The 17,752-nt window shown below is 43.3% G+C and overlaps 1 long non-coding RNA gene across 1 annotated transcript; it reads left to right on the top strand.

Annotated features, from left to right (window-relative positions):
• The first annotated feature begins 10,446 nt into the window (after window positions 1-10,446).
• LOC310743827 lies at window positions 10,447-15,385 on the top strand. Its single transcript, XR_014539255.1, has 2 exons — window positions 10,447-10,552; window positions 15,286-15,385. It is a non-coding gene; the product is annotated as an uncharacterized lncRNA (long non-coding RNA).
• The last annotated feature ends 2,367 nt before the right edge of the window (window positions 15,386-17,752 follow it).

Below are 17,752 nucleotides of genomic sequence, written 5' to 3'. Positions count from 1 at the left end.
CAAAGATTGGAAGAACTTGAGAAAGAAGTAAGACCACTCAGCAAACAAGTTGGAGAACATCAGATTTACTTTTTGATGACAGAACTGCGAAACAGGGAGACCAACTTGAGGATACGGTCAATACCAGAGGTGGAAGAAGATAATTTTATTGAATTTCTAACTAAGGAATTTGCCAAGTTTTGGAAGTTAGAGGAAAAAGACTTTAAAATTGTATCTGCTTTCAGGCTTGGCAGAGTCAGAAGGACAGAGAAGCCCAGAGATTGTTTGATAACACTGAGATCAAAGGAGGAAAGGGACAAGATTTTGGGCCTGCACTACGAAAAGTCACTAGACATTTTGGGCAAGAGAATTGAAATCTACAAGGACATTCCTAAGCAGTTGCTGGACCTTAGATCTAACTACACGGAATTGGCAAGACTGTTGAGAAGCAACGCAATTATCTTCAGGTGGGAGTTTCCACAAGGATTATCCTTTACCTACAGAGGGAGAAAGATCAAAATCAAAACAGTGGAAGATAGAGACAAGTTTTTGGGAACACACGGAGAAGACCTCCACAAAGGACTTGGATTGCCAGCGCCAGAACTTCCAGGGGAGCCCGCCCCCTCGGATCCTCAAGGACCGGAGAACAAGGTACCACCCCAGAAAGAATAACCAGACCTATCCAGGATGTCTCTGCAGCTTTTGAGCTGGAACATAAATGGCTGTAACAGTCCCGAAAAAAGGTCTAAAATTTTTCATATTTTAAAAAAGGAACGATTGGACATTATATGCTTACAAGAAACACATGTGATTAGGCTCCATAGAAAGGTGTTAATAAATAAAAGGCTTGGTCAAGAATTTATATCATCGGATACAGTTAAAAAGAGAGGTGTAGTGATCTATGCAAAAGAGAGCCTTTCACCAAAATTTCTCTTTAAAGATGAAAGTGGAAGAATCCTCGCAATAGAAGTACAGTATCAAGGAGAAAAAATTTTGATATTAGGAATTTATGCTCCAAATGAAGGAAAATCGGATTTTTATAAGAAGTTGCACGAGACCATGCTGGATTATCTGGATTACAACAACGTCATCATGATGGGGGACATGAACGGGGTCGTATCAACAAATATGGATAAGTCACAGAACCAGAACATTACTAAAGAGGGAAGACTACCTAAGACCTTTTTTGAAATGACTGACAATATGGACTGGGTTGACATCTGGAGAGTTAGAAACCCCCTGGGAAGAGAAGGAACATTCTTTTCTGAAGCTCAACTGACTTGGACACGAATCGACCAAATATGGATAACTAGAAGTCTGGCACCTAAGGTGAGGAAGGTGGAAACCTGCCCCAAAACATGCTCCGACCATAACGCCTTGAGAATGGATATGACATTGATCCCAATCGGCTCCTTTAGATGGAAGATGAATGATGGCCTGTTTAGAGACCAAAGAATTGTAAAGAAGGCCCAAAAAACCTTAAAGGACTATTTTGAGATTAATTTGAACACTACGGTGGAAAAAAGAACTATCTGGGATGCAAGTAAAGCTGTGATGAGAGGGTTCTTGATTCAACAGAATTCCTTAAAGAAAAGACTGCAAAATGAAAAGAAAGATAAAATTCTGGAAAGTATCAAAGAGTTGGAGAAGAAGTTAAGATCTAACCCGAAGTCCCAACCGATTCTGAGAGAAATTAAACTTTATCAGGCGCAATATTCCAAGCTGATAAATCAGGAAATAGAATGGAAGATTAAAACAATGAAACAAAAAACTTTTGAATCGGCAAATAAATGTGGGAAACTGCTAGCTTGGCAGTTGAAAAGGAGACAAAGATTAAATACAGTAACAAACTTAGAGGTTGAAGGAAGGAACATTCAGAACCCGGGAGAGATTAGAAAGTGCTTCCAGAGGTATTTTAAAAAGTTATATACTCAAGGGCCACAAGATGAAATAGAGATTACACAATTTTTGGAGAGAAATGGATTAGCAAAGCTGTCAGAAGAAAATAGAACAATTTTAAATGGCAAAATAACACGACAAGAGATTGAACAGGCCATCCTGAGTCTGAAACAGGGCAAATCACCAGGGCCAGATGGACTGACCTCTAACTACTATAAGACATTGAAGGATTATTTGATACAACCTTTGTTGGAGGTCAGTAATGAAATAATGGAGGGGAAGAAGGCGCCTGAATCGTGGAAAGAAGCATTTATCACATTGATTCCAAAGTTAGAAACTGAAAAGACACAACTCAAGAATTACCGTCCCATCTCCCTTTTAAATGTGGATTACAAAATATTTGCAGATGTTTTGGCACGAAGATTTAAGAAAGTTTTAAGTGAGATAATCCATAAAGACCAGGCAGGCTTTCTCCCGGGCAGACATATGTTTACTAACACAAGGAACATCATAGACATATTGGAACTTTTACAAACAAACATAAACACTAAAGCAGTTCTAATTTTTATAGACGCGGAGAAAGCCTTTGACAACATATCTTGGAAATTTATGAAGGGGAATTTAAAAGAAATGGGAGTGGGACGGGGGTTTGAGAACGGGATTGAGGCAATATATTCAGAACAAAAGGCTAAACTGATAGTTAACAATGTGGTTACAGAAGAGTTTAAAATTGAAAAAGGTACACGACAAGGCTGCCCGATTTCCCCATTACTGTTTATTTCGGTTCTGGAAGTGCTCCTGAATATGATTAGGGGGGACCGGTTGGTGGAAGGGATTCAGGTCGGAGCGAAACAATATAAACTTAAAGCTTTTGCAGATGACCTAGTTCTGACATTACAGGAGCCGGAGTCTAGTTTGAAAAGAGTACTACAACTGATTCAAAACTTTGGTCGAGTGGCAGGATTTAAGTTAAATAAGCAAAAAACTAAAGTTTTGGGGAAAAACGTGACAGATATTGAGTTGGAACAGCTTCAGAAAGAGACAGAACTAAATGTGGTTAAAAAAGTTAAATACCTAGGGGTAAACATAACAGCAAAAAATCTGAGTTTATTTAAAGATAATTATGAAAAATGTTGGTCAGAGATTAAGAGAGACTTGGATAGTTGGTCAAGACTAAAACTTTCTTTGTTAGGCCGAATAGCTGCCATCAAGATGAATGTATTGCCAAAAATGTTATTTTTGTTTCAGACACTGCAGATTGTAGACAAGACAGAGTGCTTCCGGAAGTGGCAGAAAGATATTTCTAAATTTGTCTGGCAGGGCAAAAAGCCCAGAATCAAATTTAAAATATTAACAGATGCGAAAGAAAGAGGGGGCTTTGCCCTGCCAGATTTAAAGTTGTATTATGAAGCTGCAGCTTTCTGCTGGTTAAAAGATTGGTTACTTCTTGAAGATACGGATGTCTTGGATTTGGAAGGTTTTAATAATGCGTTTGGATGGCATGCATATTTATGGTATGATAAAGCTAAGATAAATAAGGCCTTCAAGAACCATATTGTCAGAAAATCAGTTTTTAATGTCTGGACAAAATATAAAGACTTACTGGAGAATAAAACTCCGAGGTGGCTGTCACCCCTGGAGGCTAAGGCTCGGAAAAGAGCCAATATGGAGGCCAACTGGCCAAAATATTGGGAGATAATAGAAAAGGATGGTGACAACTGGAAATTGCAGAGTTTAGAAAAGATGAGAGACAAAGTGCGAGACTGGTTACACTATGCTCAGATTAAAGAAGTGTTTAAAAATGACAAAAAGCTAGGATTCCAAGTGGAAAAGTCAAAGTTAGAAACTGAACTGTTAGAACCTAAGACTAAGGTACTTTCAAGAATGTATAACTTGCTGCTGAAATGGAACACACATGACGAAATGGTAAAATCAACAATGATAAAATGGGCGCAGGATATTGGGTATAATATTATGTTTGAAGATTGGGAAAGGTTGTGGACCTCTGGGCTGAACTTCACTGCATGTAATGCGTTGAAGGAAAATGTGATGAAAATGATGTATAGATGGTACATGACCCCTGTTAAACTGGCTAAAATATACCATTCGTCTGATAGCAAATGTTGGAAATGTAAGGAAAATGAAGGAACATTTTTTCACCTCTGGTGGACCTGCCCTAGAGTGAAGGCCTTTTGGGAGAAGATATATAATGAATTAAAAAAGGTGTTTAAATACACCTTCACTAAGAAATCAGAGGCCTTTCTCCTGGGTATTGTCGGCCAGAGTGTGTTAAAAGAGGACAGAACATTCTTTTTGTACGCAACAACAGCAGCAAGAATATTAATTGCCAAGAATTGGAAAACTCAGGAGCTACCCACTGTGGAAGAATGGCAGATGCAACTGATGGACTATATGCAATTAGCCGAGATGACCGGCAGAATTCGAGACCAGGGAGAAGAAAGGATGGAAGAAGACTGGAGGAAATTTAAGATTTATTTACAAAAATATTGTAATTTGGCTGAGTGCTGAATTGGATGCCAGTGCAGACAATTGTCTACCATTAAATTAGATTTAAGGCTGAATTATATGTCAAACCAAATTAAGATTATTAATTAAGATGAGTTAAATGATAATTTGTTTGAAATTAATTTAATAATGATGTAAGTGTATGCGGGAGGTGTGGGGGAGTCCCATGTAACAATTGAGAGATGTTAAATGGACAATGATAAGTGGTGCTTATCTAATATATGCTTTATTTGAAAACTTCAATAAATATATTATAAAAAAAAAAAAATAACAGCTACAGAACAGCACAGTGTCTCTCCTTACAGTGTATGGAGTGGCTGCAGAAATCCCACAGCTAAGCCTCCCCACAAAGAATAATAAATACTAGCGGAGACGTTGTCTAGTTTCAGTTCAGTATGACTAGGCTTACAAAGAGCAACCAAGGAGTCATGTGGTCAGTGGTGGAGCTTCATGCTCCAGCACCGGCGGGTGGAGAGCAGGCGGGGGCAGGGTGGCAGCCGCAATGGCACCCTGCCGGGCTTGCGCTGCCGGGGGTGGTGCGCTCCCCTCGCACTCCTCTTCCTCCGCCAGTGCATGTGGCATCTTAAAAATGGCTGCCACAGACTCACTAAAGAGACACCAAACTCTCTCATAATGGATTGAGTATGAGTTTACCTCAGCAACCAGCCTCGCTGCAGAAATTGCAGCTGGAATAAAAATGAAGCAAATGTCCTAGCAGAACGAATGTGATAAATCTCCCATAAAATACAACTTTCTGGCGAACACCGACGAGCCTGTTCCCTGAACTGCAGGAAGCTTGTGGACTGCTATTCCAGATGAAACGCTGTTTCACCCATCCGTTGTTTCTCGGGGGAATTTAGCAGACTGATGTCAGCCAAGGAGGTTTAGCATAAAAGGCCACATTGAAAGTGCTGAAAAGGAATTTTGGGTGTTACAGAATTGACATTTATAGGAGACATTCTTTCTGCTAAAGGTGTAAAACCAGACAGAACAGGAAAAAAAATGTCTGCAAACATGATGCCACGTCCACAGTCAAAGAAGGGTGTTTGGATATTTTTTTTGGGGGGGGGGGTGAATTATCTTGGAAAATTTATCCCTAATTTGTCCACAGCAGCAATTTGTCTTCGGAAGCTTCTGGAACAGAAAAATGAATGGTACAGGAATCGGAAACAGGTTGTTTCCCAGAATGCTTTGAAGCAGCACCTTGTAAGTCAGTCAGCGTTAAAGTTCTATTACCCAACTAGATGTGTCAGGATTTCAGCAGGTGCTCTATAGTGTGGTTTGGGTGTTGTGCTCTTTCAAAAATATTGATGTCTGGGTGCCAGCGGCATATGCATCAAAGTTGCTCACTGATGCTGAATCTAGATATGCACAGATTGAGAAAGAGCTAATTGCTATATTATTTTATTGTGAAAGATTTACTCCATGTATTTATGGACAAACAGTGCCTGTGGAAACAGATCCTGAGCCTCTCATAGCTTTATTCTGCAATCCTTTGAATGACAGTGCTTTACAGAAGCAACAAACAATGCTCAAATGGCAGAAGTAGCATTTGGAGGCGAAGTAGACAACAGGAAACATTTTGCTCATTGTTGATGCACTTTCAAGAGCTGTTCCCCCACATTACAGTGGGGGACCTTAGGGACAGAAATGCAAGCTTATGCAGTGTGGGAGTTGCAGCTGGGAAGTCCCTGGCAGATGGCCATCTAACTACTGCTTGGGGACGTCCAGTGAGGGACAGTCAACCACCTTCTGAGGTTGTTTGTTCCACTGCCAGGCAGCTCTTGCCATCAGAGGGTTTCCCCTCGATGTTTCGTCAGAATCTCTACCGCAAACAGGCTATGAGATTCTGTGCATCGCATTTTCACTGACCCTAGCCCAGGGGTTTGTACTAGACTAGACCAAACTTGCCAGCATGTTGCTCAAGGGGTAGTATTGCCTATTGCATAGGTATTGCATACCTCTCCCGCTATGCCCCATGGAGAGCCTCAAGGTCCATAAATAGCAACACCCTAGTGGTCCCGGGCCCAAAGAAGTTAGATTAGCTTCAACCAGAGCCAGGGCCTTTTCAACACTGGCTCCGGCCTGGTGGAACACTCTGCCTCATGAGACCAGGGCCCTGCAGGATCTGATTTCTTTCCGCAGGGCCTGTAAGACAGAGTTGTTCCACCTGGCCTTTGGCTTGGAGCCAATTTGATTCCCTCCCCTACCCCTCTTTCTTTTTCCTTTTTCCTTTCTCCTCCTGTGATGAGGCTGCATTTTAACATTTTTTAATGTTTCAATATTTTAATGTTGTATTTTAATCTTGTTTTTAAGTTGTATTCATTCAACTTGTTTTTATTATTGCTTGTTAGCCACCCTGAGCCCGGCCTTGGCTGGGGAGGGCGGAGTATAAATAAAAAATTATTATTATTATTATTATTATTATTATTATTATTATTATGCCAAATTACACCACGTGAACCAGGTTTCTACCCTCCAATCATGTGGTATATTCTTTATTTAGCTTTTTAACTGCCATAAGCTTTGCTGCTGTTATAAGGTTGACTAGTATTTCTTGATCGCTTTCTGAGATCACATTCGTCAAATAACCAAGGTTAGAACTGAGTAGGGGATGTATGGGGTATCCTAACCCATCTGAGATGTTGGTCTATACGAAGTTCCAAAATGTTTTTATTTGAAGGCAGTTCCAGAAGACGTGTGTATAGTCTGCTTTACTTAATCCGTATCTCCAACATTTGCTAGACTCCAGTCCATATATGACGTTAAATTTACGAGTTGTCAATACCATTGGCCAAAGTTCCTAAAGTAAATCTCCTTTAAATCTGCTGAAATTGTGTAGGTTGAGAAATTGTCCCCAATCTAGTCCTATTGTTTCCTAGTCATTCTTTGACTCATCACTGTTTTTCGTGTATGTATCCTCATTCTGTTAACACAACTCCTATACTCCATAGCAGCAAAGTTGTTGACTATGATAATTATAACGCAAAGCTAGTGACGGTCTTTTGTAGATCCAATATCTTGCTCTCTCCTTGCCTGCAGGTGCAGCTTTAGTACTTCAGAGATCTGTAGTGGACACCACTCCAGTGTGCTAACATTTTATGTATAGTGGCTGAGAGCCCAACTTTAAAATGAGATACCCAGCTGTCTGGAATACTTGCATGCCTAACTTTTTTTGACCCACTCTTTAAAGCTCTGTGTCTGAGCACTCTTTTTGGGGGGGATGTGGGGGGGGGGGACTCCAGAGCTTTCCTCCTCAAAACCTGCTCTTTTGAGCTGAAGCACAACAAACGGAAATTTGAGTTTTCCACAGGGTTGCTGTTCGCTCCAATTCAGCTTTAAAGAGCTGAACTGTTTTTGTGGGGAAAGCTCTGGAGGTGAAAAGGAAGAGGAAAAGGAAAGTGTTTGGACACAGAGCTTTTAGACTACGCTTGGAAAGCACGGAGGAAAGTTCAGTGTGGATACGCCCTAAGTTCTTCTTCACTTAAAATCAGGACTGTTTTTTGCACCTTAATCAAGGCTGCAAAATCACAGACATGCCCATTCAGATAAGTGGTTATTTGAGTCATGTTCATAGTGTTCCTTTCCTGAAACTGATTGTCTCAGGAGTGCTTCTCCTTGCTTCAAGCAGACTTACGCATGAAGACGGACAGGAGAGAGAATGCATTGCATAGCTGCATAATACATATAAGTGAAAGTGTGTGTGTGTGTTGTGAGGTGAGGTGAGGAGAGGTGTGAAGCAATACATTGACTTTCACATCACCTGTATTTGACAAGTGAGATCAAACACACCCCTCAAGCCAATAATAATCCCTAATTTAGCATGCAAACTGCTTCCTGAACAGCCTGGCAGCATGCCCTGCCGTATTTTCCTATGACCTAAATGCCTGTTGGGTAAGTGATGAATTTCCAAAACTGCTTGGGTAGGGAGTGAAGTGGGGGGGGGCACGCTCACAACCTTGAGCAGTGCAACCACAAAATCACAATTGCCAATACTGTGATAATTGTGACCTTTTGTTTGCCTCTTCCAGAGACTGATATCATTGGCAAAATAGCCAGGAGAGCCATTTGCATGCCTGCACTAGTGGATCTGTTTATCACTGGTCTATGCACAGAGAGTACATTTAAAAGGGCTGCCCATGAGCGGCCACCATACAGACTGTGACAGGACTATTTGATTAAACTTTTGTCTTGCTATCCAGACAAATGTTGTCTTTTAAAAGCTGCTCACATCAATTAAAAAGAAAAAGAAAAGAAAGGCCCTGTCCTCAGACTTACATACTAAAACGACAAGGCACAGAGAGGCAGGGTTTGGTGAGGAGACAGTGGACAGTGTTAGAATAAAATCCTGATTTGTAAGCCATTCGTCGCCTTTGAGGCAATTTGTGTAATTCTTCTCTCCATATCTGAATGAAAAGCAGCTGCCAACTCCCTTTCAACTTGCTCTAACTCTAAAAACGAAGGTGCGGAAAAGGTGTTTGTTGCAGAGTTAAAAGACTTATCTCAGGTTGTGACATATTCCATCTTTCAACATTCCTCTTCAAATTCCACAAGGCTCGGTGTAGTGTATTATGGACTATGTAATGCGCGTGCTCCTCCCTAAAGTCTTTCAACATCCCTGTTAAGTTTTCATCCCTGTAAGCAGTCAAACGACACCAGTGCTGACAGTCTGCTTTGGGAGCAAAGCTGCGAGAAAGCTGCTTTCTAAAAGTGGAATAAATGAAAAAATGGAGTGAAAACAAAGGCCTCCTGTAAGTACCATCCAGTCCCAGTCACAATCTTAATCTCCCATTTGCTCTGCATCTAGTGTGCTCCCATTGCTGGTTTGGGAAGCTGTGTATACACACACACACACACACACACACACACACACACACACACACACACAGTGTTAGCCACAATCCATATTTATCCTGGATCTATCCTGCCATTTTTTAAAAAGGAAATACCACTGCATTTCAGATGCCCCCCAATACCAGCTTTGATCCAAATCGAGAAAAAGATTGGCCTAGCAGCCTTTGAAGCTGGTCATGTGTATGTAGCCTTAAAGGTAAAAGAAACCCTAACCATTAGGTCCAGTCACGGACGACTTTGGGGTTGCGGCGCTCATCTTGCTTTACTGGCCGAGGGAGCCGGCATACAGCTTCCGGGTCATGTGGCCAGCGTGACTAAGCCGCTTTTGGCGGACCAGAGCAGCACACGGAAACACCGTTTTCCTTCCCACCGGAGCGGTACCTATTTATCTACTTGCACTTTGACGTGCTTTCGAACTGCTAGGTTGGCAGGAGCAGGGACCAAGCAACGGGAGCTCACCCCGTCGCGGGGATTCGAACTGCTGACCTTCCGATCGGCCTTCTCTAGGCTCTGTAGTTTAACCCACAGCGCCAACCACATAGCCTTCCTGAGCGTTTAATAAGACTCTGGGTGAAGATGTTGTTGTAGTTAGTGCAGCTTCAAGCACTGTGAGAATTTCACCGACAGACTCTTCGTGGTTAACTGGAGGTATCTGAGGCATGCTGTCAGAGCTGCCCAAGGTCCCAGCTCACAAAGGACCAACGCTGCTTCGTTGTTAAGTACAAAAGTCTGTATTGAAGTTCAGTTTCACTTCCAGAGCCGCAGCGCGCAGCTCTACGTCTCAACTGTTAGACCACTGATGATCCGTGTGAATCTCCTCCCCCTGTACACCAATTTAAGACCCTCTTCTTGCTCCACCTTTTCCGCTGCTCTTTCCTCCTCTGGGTCTGCCTGCCCGCCGGGGTCTCGCCCTTTCTAGCCTCTTCTGACGCTGATTCCCCTGAGCCTTCTCCCTCCCTCCGGCGGGCTTTAGGAGCTGGTTCCCCATCCGGGTCTCCTGCTGTCCCCCACGCCTGCACATTTGAACTTGGCGCGCGCGCCCAGCCAGTCGCTTTCCTCCTGACCGTTTCACTGCTGCTGTCACTGCTTCCCCCTTCGGGAGGGCTAGCTGCAACTGACCTCCCCTCCATTCTGTTGGTTTCTGCTTTCCTTCACTGTGCAGCGAAAGGGTTTGTCACGAGACAGGTGTTTACATTCCACAGTCTGTACTGTTGGAGTTTCTCACGGGAAAGGGAGACTGGATGTGTCGTACACTGGTTTCCTGTTTTTCACTGTTCTTTGCAGTTTCACTTTGGTGATTCTCTCCGAGCTGTCGAGGAGAGAGGATGCATTTCTCTGCTCCGGCAGAGGCAAGATGTCTTTCTGTAATATAATCGCTTTGAACTTTAAATAAAGCAATATAGAGTATGCAGCACGTACTCCTCATCCTTCTGCTGTGCACGGGACTCTGCTTTAAACTAACACGTGGTTATGGGCCCAGAAGTCGAATCGGAGTACCGGCAAGGGATCGGAATGCAGAGGGACAGATCGGATCGGAATCTGCTCTGCGTGTCAAGATGATTGATGAGGTATGTGCTACTGCTCCGGGCAGCCTGCCAGCTTCTAGTTAATGGCCTTATGGCTGGACTTTTAACTTTAAAGCCGTTTTGCTGGGAAGAGGCAAAAGGCTCCCAGGCACAAGTTACTATGCTGGGGAAATCGAAAGTAACTTTTAAGTGCGCTTTTGGAATAAGGCAGCTGCAGCAGTGACGCAGCAAGATTTAAAGTAGCATATATGACGCTGAAGGCTAATGCCAGAGTCATGATGGCCCTTCAGGATGCTTGTGGGATTCCAAAGCTCAATAAGAAGAATTACGCGGACTGGGTTTTGTATGCAGAGGCAATTCTGCGGAAAGAGGGTTTGTTTGAGGTGATTACAGACAACCCCCCAGCTCCAGTTACAGATGTATGGGCAGCTAAGGATTCCAAAGCAAGGGGAACTCTTACATTGATAGTATCCCCGGAAGAGCTCTGTCTGTTGCGTGATAAGACCTCAGCCAGAGAAATTTGGGACGCTTTGAGAGAGGCCCACTTAAGGACAGAAGCTGGATCCTCTATGTTTTACTTCAACAAGCTGCATAATATGGCTCTTGCTGAAGGTGGAGATGTGCGTTTACATCTGATGGAGATGCAAAATCTGAGACATGAGCTGCAACAGAGAGGACTCAACTTTCCAGAGGCTGTGTATTCTTTCATGATACTACAATCTTTGGGTTCAGGTTGGGAGTCTGTTGCAACCCAGATTGCTGTGCAACCAACAGCTCAGCTAACAGTGGATTATGTTACTGCCGTGATTTTAAATGAAGCAGATCGCCGGGGTGCTAGCTGCATGGGCAAGGGGGAGTCTTCACAGACGTCGTCCCATAGTGCAGTGGAACCACCAGATGGCGCCAAAGCTTTGAAGGCAGTGAAATGCTACTCGTGTGGACGTCTAGGCCATATGAAGAGGGAATGCAGATATCCCAGGGCCAAGACAGAGCAGCGCAGCGAAAGCTCATCGCGCGGAAAAGGCCGAGGCAAAGGCAAAGGTCCGGTGTCAAGGACAACGCAGCACAAGGCTATGGTTTCACGCTTCACTCCAAAGGTTGCAGAGGTCCAGAAGACGTCTAGATCTTTCTTCGTTGTTGATTCAGCGGCGACCCACCACATGTGCAACGATAAGAGACTGTTTGTGTCTTTTACACCGCAGGAAGGTGCGATTCACCAGGCGGATGACCACACAATTCCCAGTAAAGGCTACGGAACTGTTGTTCTTCACAGTTTGGACTTATCGATACAGAATGTGCTTTACGTGCCAGATGCCAAACATAATCTGCTCAGCGTTGGACAGCTGAATGAGCGGAACATTGACGTTTCCTTCAAGAACAGGAAGTGCATCATCACAAAGAAAAATGATTATGTATTGCATGCTGAATATGTTGATCGTTTGTTTGTTTTGTATTATGATGATGTTGTGCAGGATGACACTTGTTGCATTGCAGGTTCTAACAAAAGTTTGCATGCAGAATGTATTCATGATTTTCATAGAAAATTTGGTCATTTGCATTTTGAGGCAGTATCTAAAATGCCTGCCTTGGTTGAAGGTATGACTATTAAACCCTGCAGGTACCACATGAAGTGCAAAGCATGCGCAGCAAACAAGGTAAAAATGGCTGCGAAAGGTAAGGTGTCTAGTAGGCAAGCTACGGAACCATACCAGATTGTTCATGCAGATTTGGTTGGACCACTAGCGCCCTCTTTGGGTGGCAATAGGTACTTCATGGTTCTCATTGATGCATTTTCCAGATATATTTTTGTGTACAATCTCAAGCAGAAATCAGAGGCTTTTCCTAGGTTCAAGGAATTCTGTGCTTGGTTGGAAAATGTGCATGGTAAGAAGATAAAGACTCTTTTCAGTGATCGCGGGGGAGAATTCACTTCTCAGCAGTTTGAAGCTTTTCTGACTGAGAAAGGAATTCAACACGATTTGTCTAGTCCTCGCTCGCCATGGCAGAATGGACTTGCGGAAAGGGCAAATCAGACATTGCTTCAAGGGTTAAAAACCTTGCTGCATGATGCCAATCTTCCAGAGAGTTATTGGGCCGAATCTCTCTCGTGTTTTGTTTACAGTTACAATCGCAGGTTATCTTCAGCGATTGGTTGTACCCCCTATAAGAAGATGTTTGGCAAGAAGCCATACATTAAACACATGAAAATTTTTGGTTCTGACATGTGGGTTCATTCACCACAAAATTCCAAGTTAGACAAGCGTGGATTGCATGGTATCTTTCTAGGTTATCAGAAAGGGTCTTACAGAATAATGATGACTGACTCTAAGGCAATTAAGCTCACGAGAAGTGTTGAGTACAATGCAAAGTGGGGGGAGAATGTGGGAATTTTCCAATGTTATCCTGATGACGGTGATGAGACTGAGGAAAGTCAAAAGCAGCCACAACAACCCACACCCACTGATGAAGGTTCTGAGTCTGAATCTGAAACTGAATCGGGTGATTCAGAGGATTTCAAGAGTGCGAAAGCCTCTATGCGACCCTCTGAAAGCTCTGATCAAGAATTGGAGGAACCATTGTTCACAATAGGTCGTTTTTCTCCTAAGAAGGAAGAGGAGAGTGTTGAAGACTTAAGGCTAATTCGTAGGTCACAGAGAGCCACAAAAGGCAGACCTCCAAAGAGATTTGCTGATGAATTTGCTACGGTAGCAGTAACAGCTGTTAAAAGCTCCAAGAAGGTATTTGAACCTTCTAGTTTCCAAGAAATCCAGGGTTTGGATTCAAAGGAAGCTGAGCCATGGTTAAATGCCATGAAAGCTGAACTTGATTCCTTAGAAAGGAACAAAACATGGGAGCTAGTTCCAGTAGTTCCAGGAATGAAACTGCTTGGAAGCAAATGGGTCTTCAAAGCGAAGACAGATCAAAATGGCAAGATAGTCAGACACAAAGCCAGATTGGTAGCCAGAGGTTTTGCACAGGTACCAGGTGAAGACTATCACGAGACCTACTCACCCACAGTGAGGTATGAGAGCATAAGGCTTATGCTCAAGCTAGCTGCAGAGGAAAATCTACACATTAGTCACCATGATATTAATACAGCTTTTCTGTATGGATCTCTAGATGAATCACTTTATATGCTTCCACCTGATGGCGTACAGGTAAAACAGGGATTTGTTTGTGCTCTGAAGAAATCCCTTTATGGTCTCAAACAAAGTACACGGTGTTGGCACACAAAACTCACTGAAGTATTGTTTTCTCTAGGTTTTCAGCAAGGGAAAGCTGATCCATGTGTATTTGTCAAAGAGGAGGGGCAGAAGAAACTGTACTGTTTGTTTTATGTTGATGATTTATTATTCTTTTGGAAAGATGTCGCAATGTACAATAACGCCCTAGCTCAACTGAAAGAGCACTTTGACATGAAAGATCTTGGTGAGGTAAACAACTACCTATCTCTGGAAATAGAGAGAGATCAAGATGGTATCATTCTAGTACACCAGTCACGGAAAATTGCTGATGTGTTAAGCAAACTAAATCTGATGGATGCTAACCCTGTAGACACACCGATGACAACAGGTTATCAGATAGATGACACTGAAGAAGCATTTTCTGACACTACATTGTACAGAAGTGTGCTAGGCAAGCTAAACTTCATTGCCAGATGTTCAAGACCAGACATTGCTGTTAGCTGTAATTTGCTGAGCAGACAAGTCAACAATCCTAGTATCAAGGATTGGAAAGCTCTGAAACGCATAGCGCGGTATTTGAAAGGCACTATGCATTACAGACTGAGATTTAACAATCGAAAGTCTGGTGGTCTTGAGATATTTGCAGATGCAAGTTTTGGAAGTGACACTACAGACAAGAAAAGTACGTCTGGAGTTTGCTACATGTACAATCAGGGTCTGTTTGATTGGTCATGCAAGAAGCAAACAACAGTTAGCTTAAGTTCTTGTGAAGCCGAACTGAATGCACTGTCTTATTCACTTAAGGATTGTGAATGGTTAATACAATTGTGCAAAGATATGAAAATTCCTGTCAAATGTCCAATCCGGGTTTACCAGGACAACAAAGCATGTTTAGCTTTGCTGAAGTCTGAAGGTTGTAAGCAAAGCACAAAGCACTTGCAATTAAAGTTGCAGCATGCTAGGGAATGTATTCAGAAGGGACTCGTAACGGTGTCCTATATGCCAGGTAATGAAATTCCTGCTGATGTATTGTCCAAGATTGTATCCAGGGATCAACACTGTACCTATGTGCAAAAGTTGGGTTTGTACTGATATTGTACGAACACGCTGCCCAGTGATGTTCACAGAAAGGGGGAGGATGTTGGTTTCTGCTTTCCTTCACTGTGCAGCGAAAGGGTTTGTCACGAGACAGGTGTTTACATTCCACAGTCTGTACTGTTGGAGTTTCTCACGGGAAAGGGAGACTGGATGTGTCGTACACTGGTTTCCTGTTTTTCACTGTTCTTTGCAGTTTCACTTTGGTGATTCTCTCCGAGCTGTCGAGGAGAGAGGATGCATTTCTCTGCTCCGGCAGAGGCAAGATGTCTTTCTGTAATATAATCGCTTTGAACTTTAAATAAAGCAATATAGAGTATGCAGCACGTACTCCTCATCCTTCTGCTGTGCACGGGACTCTGCTTTAAACTAACACATTCCCCCACTCTCCGATGGAGGCGTGGTCAGCCCTAACTCACTCTCTCTCCCCAATGGAGGAGACGCTGGCCCTGACACATGTGACTCTTCCCCCCCACTACGCTCTGGTGGGGAAACTGGTCCCGATCCTCCACTGCTGCTTTGGGGTTCCCCTCTGGCTCCTTGTTTCTGGTGCGTCCCCCCTGGGACCCCCCTTGCCCTGACCATAGGCGCCCCCTTTTGGGAATCTTCTGATTCGCTGGAGAAGCTCATGGAATCTCTCGGGCCACTGTCATACTCCCCTACGCTGCCCTCGGATTCTTCCCCTTCGCTCTCCAATTCCTCTCTCCCCATTGCTCCTGCTCCTGATTCCCTGACACATGCGAAAACTAATTTGAGGTAAGCTGAAGGATCAAAGCACTTAGAATTAGTCGACTCCAAAAACCACTCCCAGACAGCTAATCCCTTTCCACGCTCTTTGTTGTTGTCGTTGTTTAGTCGTGTCCGACTCTTCATGACCCCATGGACCAGAGCACGCCAGGCACTCCTGTCTTCCACTGCCTCCTGCAGTTTGGTCAAACTCATGTTGGTAGCTTCGAGAACACTGTCCAACCATCTCGTCCTCTGTCGTCCCCTTCTCCTTGTGCCCTCCATCTTTCCCAACATCAGGGTCTTTTCCAGGGAGTCTTCTCTTCTCATGAGGTGGCCAAAGTATTGGAGCCTCAGCTTCACGATCTGTCCTTCCAGTGAGCACTCAGTGCTGATTTCCTTAAGAATGGATAGGTTTGATCTTCTTGCAGTCCATGGGACTCTCAAGAGTCTCCTCCAGCACCATAATTCAAAAGCACGCTCTACCTCCCAACTGTGAACCATCAGCAAACCCGTCCAGCTTTCATTCCTTGGAGTCCTCATTTTCCACTTGCTTTTAACATTCCACACTCCCAAGTGATTTCCTGCCCCAACACCTCCAAACCCAAACTGCGTACATGGCACATTGCACTCCTTCTAGAAAGCACATGCCTCAAAATGGCTCGAAAAATCACATTTAAGCAAAATATGAGAAAACACATACTCTAGCTGCAAAACCAATGCTTTTTTTTTTTTTTTTTGGCAGGCCTGCAAGCGCCACTGCCCCACTAGGGGAAAATATGAAAAGCCTTTATCTAAAAAACAACAACCCAGGCTTAACAGTTCACGCGACTAAGTAAGTACAGTACTAGGAAAAAAGTATGTCTCTAATGTCTTCATACCAAAAGGCCTACCGTCAAACTCCTACTGTCATTGTTGCTTAATATGAAAAGCCATTCTACATATTGTAGACAAAAAGGCAGATCTGCATCAACACACAACTTCATAAAAAGCACACTTTTTTTTTAAAAAAAGGACTAATCTTTGTCACTCTTATTGAAATAATTAAGGCATGGAATCTCTACTGTAAAGCAGTTGTAGGGGCATATGACAAAGAATTTAAAATGACCGCCATCGGTTGTGATAGCATACCTGTCAACTGCTCCAATAAAAGTGGGGCACCCCAGTTTCGGGCAGCATGCTCTCAGCATGGAGCCCCAAAACGCACGATCACAGAACCCCAAAACATGTGGGATCATGACCTTGTGTGATATGACGGAGCCCCAAAACACATGTTTTGAGGCTCCATGATATGACATGGGAGAGGGGCCATGTCCCAGATCTTAAGGTAAGCATATTGAAGGGTATGTAACAGTTTAGACCCTCTCCAGTTTACTGTACAAAGCTAACGCTGAATTTAGGGCGCTCTGGGGGGTTTCCCTGCACAAGGCACCAAGCCATGGGGAAGCAAGATTGAGAAGATCCATAATTGAGAAGATCCATTTGGTGGTGCCAAATTTTGGCCTGGCGCTGTATCACAAAAGATTACCACCCCTCACACAGCTGGACACTTACACCCAGAAAACCATTACCCCTCACCTAAAGCTGATATGTCTCCTACTCGCCTTTTAAAAAATAGTCCTCATTGCTGGTACCGTCAAAAGAACACACACACATTTGTATAACAAATTTAATAAAAAGTGAAGCATACAGTTTTAAAAACACATACGTTTATTTTCTGCAATTGGCCCACTAGAAAAAGCCAAGCCACCACACACTGGATCCCAAATCACTTTTATTAATAAATATTTTAGTATGCTGTTCCTCTTAATTTATTCTATAGTCAACCAGCTTGCCTACCTTCCTAAAGTGGGAGCAAAGGAGGAACAAAGGAAGGAGATGAGTCCCCTGTTACAGCTGGAAATGTTTACTGCCAGTTCATGCTCAGACTGATGTGATACAGTGGTCTGAAAATAAATTAAA

This window comes from Podarcis filfolensis (genome assembly GCF_964270895.1).
Source record: "Podarcis filfolensis genome assembly, chromosome: 1".
NCBI classification, from domain to species: domain Eukaryota; kingdom Metazoa; phylum Chordata; class Lepidosauria; order Squamata; family Lacertidae; genus Podarcis; species Podarcis filfolensis.
This window is presented reverse-complemented; position numbering and strand designations above follow the sequence as displayed.